Source organism: Dromaius novaehollandiae, chromosome 3 (genome assembly GCF_036370855.1).
Source record: "Dromaius novaehollandiae isolate bDroNov1 chromosome 3, bDroNov1.hap1, whole genome shotgun sequence".
NCBI lineage: Eukaryota > Metazoa > Chordata > Aves > Casuariiformes > Dromaiidae > Dromaius > Dromaius novaehollandiae.
Genome location: NC_088100.1, coordinates 131,421,863 through 131,435,713, shown reverse-complemented (window position 1 = coordinate 131,435,713; position 13,851 = coordinate 131,421,863). Strand labels below are relative to the sequence as shown.

Genomic DNA, 13,851 nt, shown 5'->3' with positions numbered 1-13,851 from the left:
GTACATCCACGAAACTAACTCACAGGCTCTGTCTGAGCCGGGGTTTTCTGCCCCGCTGAACGTTTTGGGGAGGACGGCAGTGGGGGACAGGGCCGGTCTCCTGCAGACCCCGCAAACGCAGCACGCTCAGCCGCGGGACTAAATCGAGAGAGAACAGGGGCTCCCGGGCCAGGCTGCGCTTCACCAACGGGAAAGAGCGTTCCAAACCGTCAAGCTACCGGCCCGTCACAGAAGTATCATCTTCCTTTAAAGCCTGCTGAAACCAATCGGTTCCCAGATTTTCTGAGGAGAAACTGCTGAAAATGTGCCCAGCAGTCAGATAAAGGAAACAAATCCAAACCTGAGGTTGCTGCGACAGCGAGTCTGCTACTGAAACTCAGTTTCAACACTAATTGGAGAATTTTGTGCGGCACGTGCTAGAGCTTTTTGATTGCTACGGCGCTCACGCAGTCTTGTGGTTTCACTGCTTGGATAACAGAATCATTAAACATGACCATAACAGTAATTTTTTATAAAACCCGTGCTACACATTTCGTTTTGCAAGTGAGCTAGACGTATCTAAGAGAGCACACGTACCGCATGTTTGATATGGCTGCTTTGAGAAAAAACACTGCGTTTCTACATGCAAGTGATTGTACTGTGACCATAAAAAAAAAAGTATCCCTCTTTCCCCCTCAGATTTTAAGAAGTGACTCATTAAATTACAAAAAAAACCCCTAGTCATTAGTAAAGGAGATTATGTTAATCATTTACTGCAGTTTACTTCTCATTGAAATGGATTTGTTACACAAGAACGGCTGGCTAATCAGGTGCCTAAGTCATATTCCGAGATAAGCATCTATTATAAAAACAGACGTGAAAAGGAAACCTTTGCCTGCCCCGCTGTCCCGGTGACTAAAGTGGCCTGACCACCTTGCCTCCCGGGGCTTCACCAGCTCGTCTCAGCCCTTGCCATGCAACGTCCAGGGCTACTATGAACACGAAGAAAGGTCCGTCCCGAAACGCTGAAGCAACGGGCTACGCAGCGGCGTGGCAGGAATCAGCTGCCGCGGGGAACGGCGGCAGTTGGGTCGCTTGCCGCTTCCAGGAGCCTCCGGCCGGCCGAAGCCTCGGGCAATTCGCCTTCAAGGAAAACTGTGGGTCGAACGAGATGAGAAGATTCTCTCTGTCTTTTCACCTGGGATTTTAACGGTCACACGAGGCGGGGAGAGCAAGGGGGCATAAAAGCATCGTGATGTTGAACAAGTCGTTTCACAATTAACGGCCCTAAAACTAATCTAAAAACTATGTTACTCCAGCCTTTCTAAAGGATGAGGCGGAAGTTTGAGAGCTATTTCAGATGTATGGCAAAGGGATTTCCACCTTCGCAAAGAAATTAGTATGAAATAATAATCTCCCAGAAATCCCTCAGCTTCATCTCGTAAGAACAATTCTTTTCTTCCTCCCTCCAATCTTGTTTTTTTTTAAGCCTAAAGAGACATGTACCAGCACTTCGGCATTTCACAGAGATGGCAAGAGCAAAATTCCCAGTGTTTGTCTCAAAACACCTATTTCTCTCTATTCAAGGAAATTAAAAAGGGAAACAGTTCACATTTTCACACCACCTCGAAGTGTGCCCTGTGTTCGTAGGACAGCCCATTTGACGAGGCCAGATCGTTTAAGTATTAAAAGAAAGAGAAAAGTTCGTAGTGGAAAACCTTCATGATTTTAGACTTCTGTCTCCTGAACACAAGCTTTTAACTTGTCATTAAAAAATGAATCCATGAAAGAAAATGTTTTTGTCAGATTTGTCTGTTTTATGTCACTCAGAACCATTTTTACTACAGACAGTGATTTTCTTTAGGAAAGCAGCTTCAACACATGTTAGAGCAGCTTCGGCTCTGTCATCTGTCGAGGGCCGCCGGAGCTGAATCCGGTTCCCGTCCCTGACAGAAAGCCTACAGAAAAGCTTCACGTTTGATCACATTCCAGTCCAGTTCAAAGACGAGCTGGCTGTACACAGCTCTTGCAATAAGCACGGATTCAGATTTTCTCAAACCAGAAGAGGGCTATAATTTCTCAAATGTTTGGACTGTTTCCTAGTCCCCATTTACACATATACCAATACGAAGTGCAGAAGGCGAGCCAGTTTCCCTGCTACCTTTTTTTTTTTTTTTGACTTTTGCGGTCGTAACACACAGCACCAGAAACACCCGGGTGCCTGCGCTGCCTTGAGTCAGCACAACTCGGGCAACGTTTACAAGGACTCTGTGCATAAGATCATCGCTATTAAACTCGTGTTAAACCTGCTTCTGGCATTACCGGTCAATTCTGCGGGTGCCGCAGATGTGGCTTAATGACTCACTTTGAGGAGTAAGAAGAATATGAGAGAATCAGACAGAGGTAAATGACAGGGCAAGCAGGCAGATGTGCTAAGGAGGAAACCTCAGTGATCTCTGCTGTTTGTTTTAACAGTCTTAACTAATCGCCTGTGATCCAAGGCATCTGACGTCTCCGCAACAGCAGGCATCTGAACAGGCAGAAAGCAAAACGCCTGCGAGTCAAAGCAGGACAGCAGCAAGACGGTCTCCTGCTTCGCACAGACTCAGCCTGGACCAGAAGATGCGAATGTGCTCACATGACACCTTCTTCCCATGTAATAGCATCCCTCATCTTGCCCTCACTCCACTACTGGCTCAGAGCACCGGTTTCAAAGTCAGAAGAAGTCTTTGCATCAGGTACTTGTAAGAGAAAAGCAGACTGTCACACGGGAGCCCTCCCAAGACCACCAGCAGCACTCAGGTGCTCCTCACCGTGGCCTGGCTGGGCTTCTCCATGCCAGGAGGAACACGACGGCCCGAGCAGGAACGCAGACCTGGCTGTGTCCCTGCAGTCTCCTTCCAGATGTCGGTGAGCAAAACTTCTGGAAGTGCCAGGCAAAGCAGTGGGCAAAATCTGGGGGGTTTCCGGAGGGGGAGAAGCACTCCAGATCCTATTCCAAATCCTGGGTCTTTGACGTACTTCTTACCAGCAGAGCTAGTTAGTCAGCCAAGTGCCAGCTCTTAATCCTAAGGTGTTAACAGGTAACTTAGCACACCCCGTGCTTCCGAGAAGCTTTTCTCGCTAGGGACGCTAGGAAATAAAGGCATGAAGCTCAGCCCGGGTGTTAAACACTGCACACGCCAAGAGGACGGCGGGAGCTCGAGCTGCTTCTGGGTGCGGACGGGAACAGATGGTTCCACATTACCCAGTGCTGAACCTCAGCTCTGCTATACAGATATTTCCAAGCAGGGGGAAATAAGATTAGGGAGAAAAAAAAAGTGCTAACAAAAACTAGATTAGCTGAGCTAAAAGAATTTGTGCGGCTAATCCATCATTAATGTCTTTGCTGTGTACAAATTAAACTCTTTAGCCTCTAAATTCAGGGGCACACTCCTCATGTATAATACACTTCATTACAGATAGAGGGACAAAAACAGTTAAATGCAGACTTCCCACAGCAGACTGGTATGATATTTTAAGAATCAGTGAGGGGTCATTTATTCACACAGTTCTGACCGTCCACACTATTTTTGCTGGAATCCAGCACCAAAATAGAACTCAACAGCTGATGCAAACTTTTAGAATACCCTCTTTACATGCACTGCAAATATGTCAGGCTTTGCTTAAAAATGCAACGGCACTTATTTATTTCGGGCTTTCTTTTCTGCAGATAGAGCCAGCGATGGAGGAAGGAACGGCTTGCTATAACCGCTTCTGATTTAATTTTCAGAAAATCTTTGCAAGACACAAGGAGAGCAGACCCTTGGCAGAACACATTACGGAGGTGAGGGAAGGGAAGGGGGCTATTTCGGTGCAGCTGATAACGCATTTCTGCCCTGGGCAGAAGTCCCTCTGGAGCTCCCCACACTTCCGCGCTCTGCTGAGCAGTTTTGCTCACCCCAGGCACGAGCCAGCGCGTGCTGGTGGCAGGAGGGAGCGTTATCAGGCGCCGTTTGGTCAATCAGAGGATTTCTTCTTTTAACGGGGTGACAGGAGGAGTTTGTCCCTTTAAAGGAAAATCATTCCTGAGGCCTCATGCAAGAGCACATTTCATTGTTTAGCTTTACAAAACTCCTCCTTCCCCTTTGAGGACTCTCCGAAAAAACATTTGCGAGCATGAAACCAAATTACGGCCAGACTAACCAAATGCGGGCGCCCATTCCAGCGGCCCGAGCTCGCCACGTTTTGTTTTTCTGTTTTCCTCCTCGTTCCAGGAGACAACGGGATTCGAACCAGATTTGCCTGCGTTTAAACAGCACGTGGAAATTACAGGCTCTCCCCCCCAGAGCAGCGGTCAGATCGTCCTTTGCCCCGCGGTTCTGGTCCAGCCCTCGTCCTGTCACCACCGCGACAGACGCTCCAGGGCAGCGCCGGCAAACGTCGCCCCCGTGAATCACCCCGGGGCCGGGCCCAGCGTCATCCCCTCCTGCCAGACCCCGCGCCGTCGCGCTCTGCACCGCGGCAATTCCCTGATCCCCGGTGCTGCGGGAGCAGGAAGCTCTCCATCATCGCCGCCTCCGCCGCCAAGGCGGCCTCGCTCCGGCCGCCGTGTTTGCGTGCCGAGCGCGGCCCGCTCCGTCTGCCGCCTCCGGCACCGGCGAGCAACGCTGCTGCTCCGGGCTCGCTGCTCCGGGCTCGCTGCTCCGGTGCTTCCCGCCCGCGGCCGCCTCCCAGCACGGCGGCTCGCCCAACCTGCCGCCCCTTGCGCGCAGGGCCGTCTGCTGCGAACGGCCTCCCCGGCCGGCGCGTTGAAGCCTGGGAAGGCCTTTCGCGGTCCTTGCTGTTTGCACGTGCTCTGCGGCTGAACGGAAAAGCCGTCTGCTTCAGAAGCTAGATACTCATTTAAAGGCTGCCCCAGATGGGGTGCTTTCTTTAATGGGAAATGATAAAATATCAGCTATATGTTGTCAAGGTAAAAGCATCACGGTCCTTCTGCAGCGCGGCCACGTAAGCGTTCCCAGAGCACACCATCACCCACGCTGGCTCAGCTATCTTTGCGTCTCAGTCTAAGGATAAGTTTGGCAGTATCAGGGTGGTGGATGAAAATGCTGTAAGTACGAAGCAGTGCTCGGCGCAGGTATAATGCCCCCCTTAAACGAGCTGTGTGAGCTCGGTACAGAGCTTCAGCAAAGCAGAGCGACCGGCTTTGCGACGAGCCAGCTGCAGCCCACGCTGCTTTCCAGGACCAGGACCAGGGACCCATCCAGAGCAGGGCAGTTAAGCAGGACTCAGGCGTTGCTGGACGACTGGCAGCAGCAGGCAGTGCTCAGCTGGTCCAGCACGTGCCGGTCGCTCCAGCCGGAGCCCTCCCGCCCGCTCCGCCGCTGCCAGGCTGCACAAGGCAACCAAAGCAGGGCCACCATCACGAGGCCGCAAAGCCACCACGTAGGGATCCACGGAAAATATATACCCCGACCGCCGCGCTCCGGGCACGCAGGAGACGAGCCGCGCTCCGTAACGCTCCTCCCGGCAGAGCCGAGTCCCAGCGAGGGCTTGGGTCACCTTGACCGGCCAGCAATGCTCGGAGGCAAACATCCCCGGGGCGGGTTAACACGCCTGCGAATTCCCTTCCCAAAGCACCAAAACTGAGCGTGTTCGCTGCCCTTCCGGATGGCACTGACACCTCCCAGTGCACTTAAAAAACAAAGAAAGAAAAAAGAAAAGGGGAAGTTTCCTCACCGCCGCTCTCTTCCCGACGGTAAAGGCGCTGCACTCAGGCATCTACTCTTTAAAACAAAACACCCCAGCGTGCTCTGCCATTACCATGTCCTTAACATCCCCCATCCCGGGCCTGAGCAACGCGCCGGGCCCCCGAGCCGTGCCAAGGCGCCCAAGCCAGCTCCTGCCCCAGCACCTCCACCGAACCGCGCTGCCGCGCAAGGGAAAGAGCGAGAAAGGAGGAAGAAGGAAAAAAAAACCCTCCTCCCCTCCACGGTGCTGCGCGTCACAAAAGGGGGATTTCGGCTCGGCTCTGCTGTGTTTCTGACGCATTTGCGTTTTAAACGCACAAACACACCCAGGCGTTCAGCTACGGATGGATTAAACGGGCACACGCTCGTAAACAGCTTCACACTTCAACTCGTCGCATTAGTTTAGTACATCACTACACAGCCAAATTGCTTTCCAGAAGAGGCACGTTCAGCTAGCTGATGGGAAGTGTGAAATGGTGCTACATTGCCTTCGAATAAAGAATTTATTGGCCAAAAACTCCAGCTAGCAAGAGACCCGCCAGTCCCCCTTGCAGCAACAACTCCTGCAGGCAGGAGACTTTGGATACCTTGCTCTGAAAAACGTGCTTTGATGCCCTTTTTAGCCCAGAAGTCTCTGGTGGCCGAGTACTACCAGAAAGCAGGCGTTGGGTAGTTTGAAGAAGACCTGAATAGCTGCCAGGCTGGTTATACACAACAAAAGTACTAAAGATAATATAAACCCGAAAGAGCTGGCATGCTAAAAAATGCCACCATATCGTCGTTTAAGCACAGGGAGAGCGGGAATTAGGTGTTAAAAACAGAGCAAACAAACAAAAGAACACTAACAAAATTGCCTTTTAACAGCTGGAGCAAGAGAAAAGGGGCAAAGCGAACATAAAATGATACCAACGCGGTGCACAAATCACAACCCTTACAAGTTCTGGCAGGACACAGCTATAAGGAAACTTCCATCGTAGCAGAAGATCGTATTTCAGTTTCCTGCAGGATATATCCCAGTCCCGCTGCGGAACCAACTGTGCTCGTAGGTGGGAATGGGACAGAGCCAGAAAAGACACTATAAAAATGGTCTTTAGAGAAAGGATAGTGACAAGAGAAATTGCTTACCCTCAGCAAAGTAGTTCAACGCATCCAAATTGCTGCTATAATTAGCTATGTAAGAACTATGTGATAGCAAGACTCAAAAGAGCGCAATCTGGATATTTTCTGCTTAATAATTCGTTGCTGAACTACAGATGCTCCTTGCCTTTCTTCACACATACACCCCAAATGACACAAACTCTCCGTAGGCTGTTATTTGCAGGAAAGGGCTATTTCCCTTATTTGGACTACTGCAGCGCAAAATCTCATGATTTCTTTTGGGTCTAGTCAGTGTTGTAAAGCGAACATTTTCTCTCTTCTCTGCCAAGCGCAGAGGGCTGTTTGTGAGTAAATACTGCTGAAGCATTGCTTTGGTGGTCCTGTCTTTGCAAAGGACTCAGAAATTCAAAGATTGCATGCTGTAAAACGGGCAGATACAGTTTGGCTTAAAAAAACAAAAAGAAAAGGTGTTCTTGTTGTAAAGCCCTAAACTGAAATAGCGCCAAAGCAACCGAAGCTCTGTGCGTTTGGGAATTGCGCTAAACTGCATATTCCTGCTCAGCTGCAACAAAAGCCTGCTTTACCCACCAGAAATGAACCTGAAAGCAAAAAATAATACGTAAATTGTACAAGACCTCTGTTCCCCCCTCCTGTTTTTGCAAGAAAGCAAATAAAGCTTAATTTCTAACCCCTGGTTATCTCTCCTATCAGTTCATCTTAGTTCTTCAGGTCATTTGCATCTCATGAATCTGTAATATATGTAGGAATAAACAAATTTGATGTAATGTGTATATTCACTACTTTCACACCACAGTAATCTTCATAATTTATTCTGTCCACACAGCAGGCTGCGAGTGAATAAGGACAATTTATAGGCTGAAGTAGATCGTAATTATCCCTTCAATTTTGAAGAACTAAAGAAAATAGCAACTACCATCCCAGATCACACCAGTCATACCTCTGCCTCAGCAACAACCTCATTCGATGGAACGTATAGCTTGCTTGCATTGGCAGAAATGGCAAGAAAATAAACAGCTTAATTTCTGACGTAACCTAAAAGAAATAGGAGCTTCCAAAGGAAAGGAAGATACTCAACGCTGTAAAACCTGACAACCAGAGCACAACTTTCCAATCAACTTTCCCTACTGAAAAATCTCTCTGAGTGTTGCTATCCATTCCCACTGACTGACGTAAGTCTGTTATGGGCAAAGTTAACCTGAAGAAAGTTAAGGTAAAAAGGATAAAAAAAACTAGTTTTAAAATGGCTGGATATTCAGGGCCTTTTCCCTATTCTGGTGCCATCTCCCTCTGCTTCTGCCCCTGGTAGGAAAGCAGGAAGAATCCAACAAATATTCCAGCTGATATATGCTAGTATTAATGGCAGCAAAAAAAAAAAAAATTAAACTACGGATAAACCAATTACTTTAGACTCAACAACTACCTTAGCAGTCTGTCTGCTGGAACAAATCAAGGCAGATTTTCTCGTGCTGAAGTGCGAGGAATGAAAGTGGTGTTAAGACATAATGAACATTGCTAGGTTTGTGTTGCACGGACTGCTCAGGTGCAGGGCTCCGATGTGCACAGCACTACATACAGCCCGAGAGACCCAGCTACAGCAAACACGAATAAACCTTAGCTCACTCCATTTCTTCTCATTTAAGCCAGAGTAGTTTTTTTGTGAGGGAGAGATTTGAGCTTGGTGGTACGTGTGTATGAAGTTCTCTTTTCTCAGCGGGTATTTTTTTTTTTAATCTGGATGAGACTGGCTGTGTAGAGTGCAAGCCCCAAAATCGAGCATCGGAGAACGCGGCTGGGAGCAATGAGCCTTTCTGCCATGCCTGCACAGCCCAGCTGGCTGCCGAGCAGCAAAGATGCTGCAGGTATCACCGTCTGGTCCTGCGGCTGTGGCCATTCCCTCATCTCTTTGCTTGGCCACAAGAAGATGGATTTGCTGGTGATGACAACAGCTGAAGCACCCCGCCGCCCGTACTGACCTCGCCCTTCCAAAAGGTAGTTTTGCTTTCTGCTGCTATATCCTGGCCTTAAGAAAAAGGCAGAGGCAGGCTGTTCCTCCTGCTCCATCCCTGAGCGCTCCTCTACTCTCAACACCAGCGTTTTTTGTGGAGGGGTGGGATGAGAGATGCTCTAACCCTACACACAGCTTATAAGAACTTGCAAATATATTCCAAATATATATCCAATTTGCAATATATTCCAAATTGGACTGGGTTTCTACATATCCACTTTGAAGAAAAAGAGCTACAGCCATTTTTTAAAAGAACCATCTGAATGTGAAACGACCAAGCCAGCAAGAAAAGTTAGATTTAGTGTTTATCTAACTAGCATAAATCTTATAAATTTTAATAGTGAGGCTGTAACACACTTGAGGCCCACATGGGAGATGAAAGTAGGGAAAAGGTTTCATGGCAAGGCAGCAGGGAGAAATCTGTTTTTTTAATTATGAAACCGTAAGAGATGCAAGGAAGAGCGTAACATTAACATCTGCTGCAATCTGCACAGCTACGGCAGAGAATGGGCAATTGTGTCCGAGCCTTGAAGGACTGTCAGCAGCCGCCAAACCCCACGACACACTTCCGAACGATAACATCCCCAAGCGCACGAGTACGCGTTCGTGTTGAGGAAAAGGCACGAGGGGCGAAGGGTCGCCCCAAGCACACAAGCTGGTGGTGAAAACGCCCCTCCGAAGCGTCCCGTTGCAAGCCAGGTGTAAATCCTACCGCGAGGATGCTGGCTTCTCAGAAGAGTGAGGTGCGTACGGAAGGAAAACGGCGGTGCCAGCAACGGCAAGATTGGTCCACTTCGCCTTAGTGAAGCAAGGATGTATTTTCCCCATCTTGAAGATGGAGAACTGAGGCAAAGAGATTGAGGCAGCAGCTAGGAAGTCCATAAAAGAAACAACGGATTGAGTCTAGGTGTCTCGAAACCTAAACCTGTAGCTCAGATGCTCTTTTCTAGATGACAGATTCTCTAGCTGGAAAATTCTCTAAGTCTCATTTTCACAAAAATTAGTATTTTTTAAAATTACTATTAATTATGTGAAACAACCATCATTGTAACACGTATGCCAGACTTGGTAAGGTCGGGTTTTTTGTTCTCTCCCTCACATTACTACTGAGCCAAAAGGGGACTGCAGTCACTTCTAGGTTCACAAAACAGGACTGACATGGAAGCTGTTGCTCTTCCTGCCAGTGGATGTTTTTTCTTTAGCACTAAAGCAGGCACAAGACTGCAGATTTATCTGAAAAACACATGAGCAACATTTCAGCTGAACTGGCCATAAGGTTTCAAAAACAACATCTCCACTTTTTCGATGGCTTGCTAAGAGAGACCACTGCAGGCACTCTGCAGACTCTGGAAGACATTGACCTTTCTTTCCTTGGACTCAATTCACGTTTTTCACTTCATGGTCATGTGGGATTATTATCTGTAATTAAAAGTAAAAGTGTAGATTAAGGGAAAATTCTGCACAAGAACTCAATTATACGGCAAATTCTGTGGCTGAGGAACTACAGAATATATTGGTCCTTATTAAACGTTATTTCTGAAATGAATGTTAATTAAAGAAGGCTGAAGATGCAGGCTAGATTGATGAAGACAAACAGAGCAATCTCAGACCGTTGCAAAGACAATGTTTCCCCCAACGGAGACAGAACGGATGGCTAGTCTTACTCAGATTGCATCTCTTGAGAGGACGATTTATAATGTACAAGACAGGAGAAATTTATTTGCTAACATATGGAAAACATTTATGGGCTCTACTGAGGATCTGGAATTAAAGAAACACAACTACATATTGTTAAAAGTTCTTAATGGAGATTTCATTTCAGAAATAAGTGTGTTTTCCCTGAAGTCACTGACATTTATTTCTATATACAGTTGTTTTCTGCTCTGTTAGGTACGGCTTTCCGAACAGAGGTTTGTATCAATTTGTTTGGTAACTACAGGTCTACTCCATGGAAAAATGATTAGATGGCAAAGTCCTGTTTTTGACGATACAACCTCTGCTCCAGAACGGTGGCCACAAGCGCGTGCCGGCGTGCCGGGCAGGGCACCGCTGCCTAACTCGGCTTGTCGACACTGCGAAGGCAGGGCCACGGGAGGGGACGGGGCACCGACACCAGCAACGCTTGCGCAGCCACAGCTGCAGATAATTCACCCCCTTCGGAAAAAAAAAATCCTGGTACGTGAAAACAAGCCCGCACTAACCCGCACGAGATCAGCGGCAGGACACTTTGGGACGGAGAAGCAGGGGCAAAAGGAGCCGTGAAGTTACACAGACGGCTGCAGTGCTCTACGGGGCAGCAGACCTGGCAGGGGGACGTCTCGCCGCTCCTCCACCGTTCCCCGCGGTCCCCCAACGTCCCTCCTGCTTCTGGCCGAGACGGCCTCGCTCACTGCCTGGGCAGACGACCACGCTCCTTCCCGGCGGGGCCGGAGAGCCGGCCCGGCCTCGGGGGGCTGCTAGAGATTCAGGACGGGAGCGAGGGCACGACGCAAGCTGCACGCCCGCGCTGGCAGCCGCAGCCTCCCATCATCTCCGCTTGTCCCTGGCAACTCGGAGCCTGAGGGAGAGCCCTAGCTCTGGGGCAAAACGTCCCTTCCTGAGCGCAAATGATCTGCACCGCTGCTGGATCCCAAGGGAGGGCGGCATGCTAGTGTATAAACAACAAAACAGATGACATACGAGTTATGTGCACAAAAATATGCCAGACGTCATTATCGCACAGGACTGCAGCAAAGCTAACAAGACCAGGGAGAGCACAAAACCCTGCTTCAGTCAATAGCCAACAGGAATATTACAGCCGGTGCTTGAGGGCAACAACGGTATTTTGTTAAGCTGATACCTGGGTCCCAATGCCAATACAGATGCACGCTATAAAACTGGGGTGGCAATCAGTAAATCCGTGCAACAAGCTTGGAGTTTGGGACTGCTGTGGTTGAAGAGACTGAAACATCTTCAAGGAGAGGCAGGACCTTGGAGCGAGTATTTGAGACGGCAGCGCGGCAGCAGCTGAGATTTTCAGAGATGCGTAAAGGGCTTAGCAAGTGACTCAATCCTGCAGATGCTTCTGAAAATTCTGCTGCACGCAGTTCAGTTTATTCATGCATGTGTGGGAGAGGGGGAGGATTGTGAAGATGTTAATAACTACTTTAAGAAATAAAAAGAACAAATGTATTTGCTCTTTAAAACAGAGCAAAAAACTCTCTGAAGTCTATTGCTGTGGCTGGGGAAGCGCATATAGGGGAGTTTAGAAGCGGTAATAGAAGCTGCATGCGAGGGTGACCAAATGGACTACCACACACAAGTTAAAAAGAAGTGCAAGAAAGAATAAAACTGAAGAGGAAAAAAAAAATCAAATCTCTATCAATCTTTTTCATTTCAAAAACCCTCTGCACTACAGTGTGTTATTTTTGGCATCAGAAGATTTCAAACTCCGCCATCATATACCAGGATTCCCAGATAAATGGGTAGTCAAGGACTTCAAAGGGCTTAAAGGCTGTCATGAAAGCTGAGACTTCATCCTCAGAAAACAGAGAAGGAAGATTGGGGATAAAAAGATGCTCCTAAAACCACAGGTCTGATCTTTGGAGTGCTCCAACACACCCACCCCTGACCCAACAGCTTGACCAGCACCACCACGTGAACCACCACCATCGGTTAAGCATCTCTCAGCTTTGCAGATCATACATAGCCCAAAATCAGGAGAGGCAGCGTGGCCCAGGAACACCCAAAAGCCATCTGTAATGACAAAAAAATGCAGCTTGAAGCACAGCCACCTGCCACTAGCGAAAGACCCGGGCTCTGTCCTCACGACCTTGGATTTTTGGTACATAAATCATCCCAGCGTCTTGCTGAGAGCGCTGCCAGCCAAGGCGAAACGAAGCTCCCGAGGTGTGAACCTCCCCGCGGCGCCTGACGGGGTGCTGATTGCAACTGCCTTGGGACTACTTGCACGCTCACGTCACTAGGTAGTTAGCTCCTCTTTCTCCAACGAGAGTCCTACCAATAAATATCTGCGCCACGGGGGGTTATCTGTCACCTCGCTGGGGTCAAACAGAGGGGAGACCATTTTTTAGTTTTGGCTCTTCGCTTTGAACGCGGGAGTTGCAGTCATCTGAGGCAGCTGGTGCGCAGTCCGTCCAGCCCTCCCTCTGCAAAACAACACGCGCTTAAAGGCAACAGCTTTTTCTCCTGATAAAAAGCACCCCAAGAATTTCAGTCACCACCTGACCACAAACAGTGAGTTTGTGGAGAAATACATGAGCATGCCCAGCTCCCTGCATGTCAACTGGTTTGATTTGAGTAAAAATATCCTCTCCTATTTCCGTATTTCCCTTCAAGTGGCTATTTTCATTGCTCCAATGCTGACTATTTCCGTGCCTAACCCCACTAGAGCTGGCACATGCTTGGATGGATACGGCACGTTTCGGCAGACTCCTTTCGTACGGCGCAGAAAAGGCGTGCGCCAGCCCGGCGACACGAGAGCACTGCCACTTCCAGCAGAGCGCCGAGACGCCTGCGACTTTGGGGACAAAACCACACAAAGCAGTCAACCACTCTGGCTCCGGCAGGGCCTCCCCCCATCCCGTCCCGGCGCCTATAAATCACTGCTGGCAGGTAGTTGGGAAGCAGCTGCTAATGATAGTTTTGCTCTGGAGCACAGGAAATCACCTTTTAACCCGGCCTGCTGTTGTTTGTCTCCGCGAGCTGTGACAAAGGAGCAGATGCGAACAACATGCCGACCGGACCGCCGGGAGCAGCCGCTGGAAGCGCCGCCGGAAACCTGACGGACCCCCGCCCCGCCGCTCGCCCCGCGCGCCTGCCGCCCCAATCCCCCCCCAAAACACCTTTAACTTCTGGTCCTTTCCCGTGCCCCTTTTCAAATTGAAATCTGCATTTGATTCAACTGCGTAATTTTGCACGTCCCGATTCTCGAGGCCATAAAGACGCAGGGAAGTGCAGAAGATTTTAAAGGAGCGAGCGTCCGTAGCTGTGCGATACAGCACCTGGCTGCCTTTG

At 49.1% G+C, this 13,851-nt stretch overlaps 1 protein-coding gene across 2 annotated transcripts in view; it reads right to left on the bottom strand.

Moving 5' to 3' along the window:
- SPRED2 (sprouty related EVH1 domain containing 2) overlaps positions 1-13,851 on the bottom strand; it is a 70,091-nt gene that overhangs the window by 7,103 nt on the left and 49,137 nt on the right. The gene's annotated exons all lie outside the window — the stretch shown is intronic.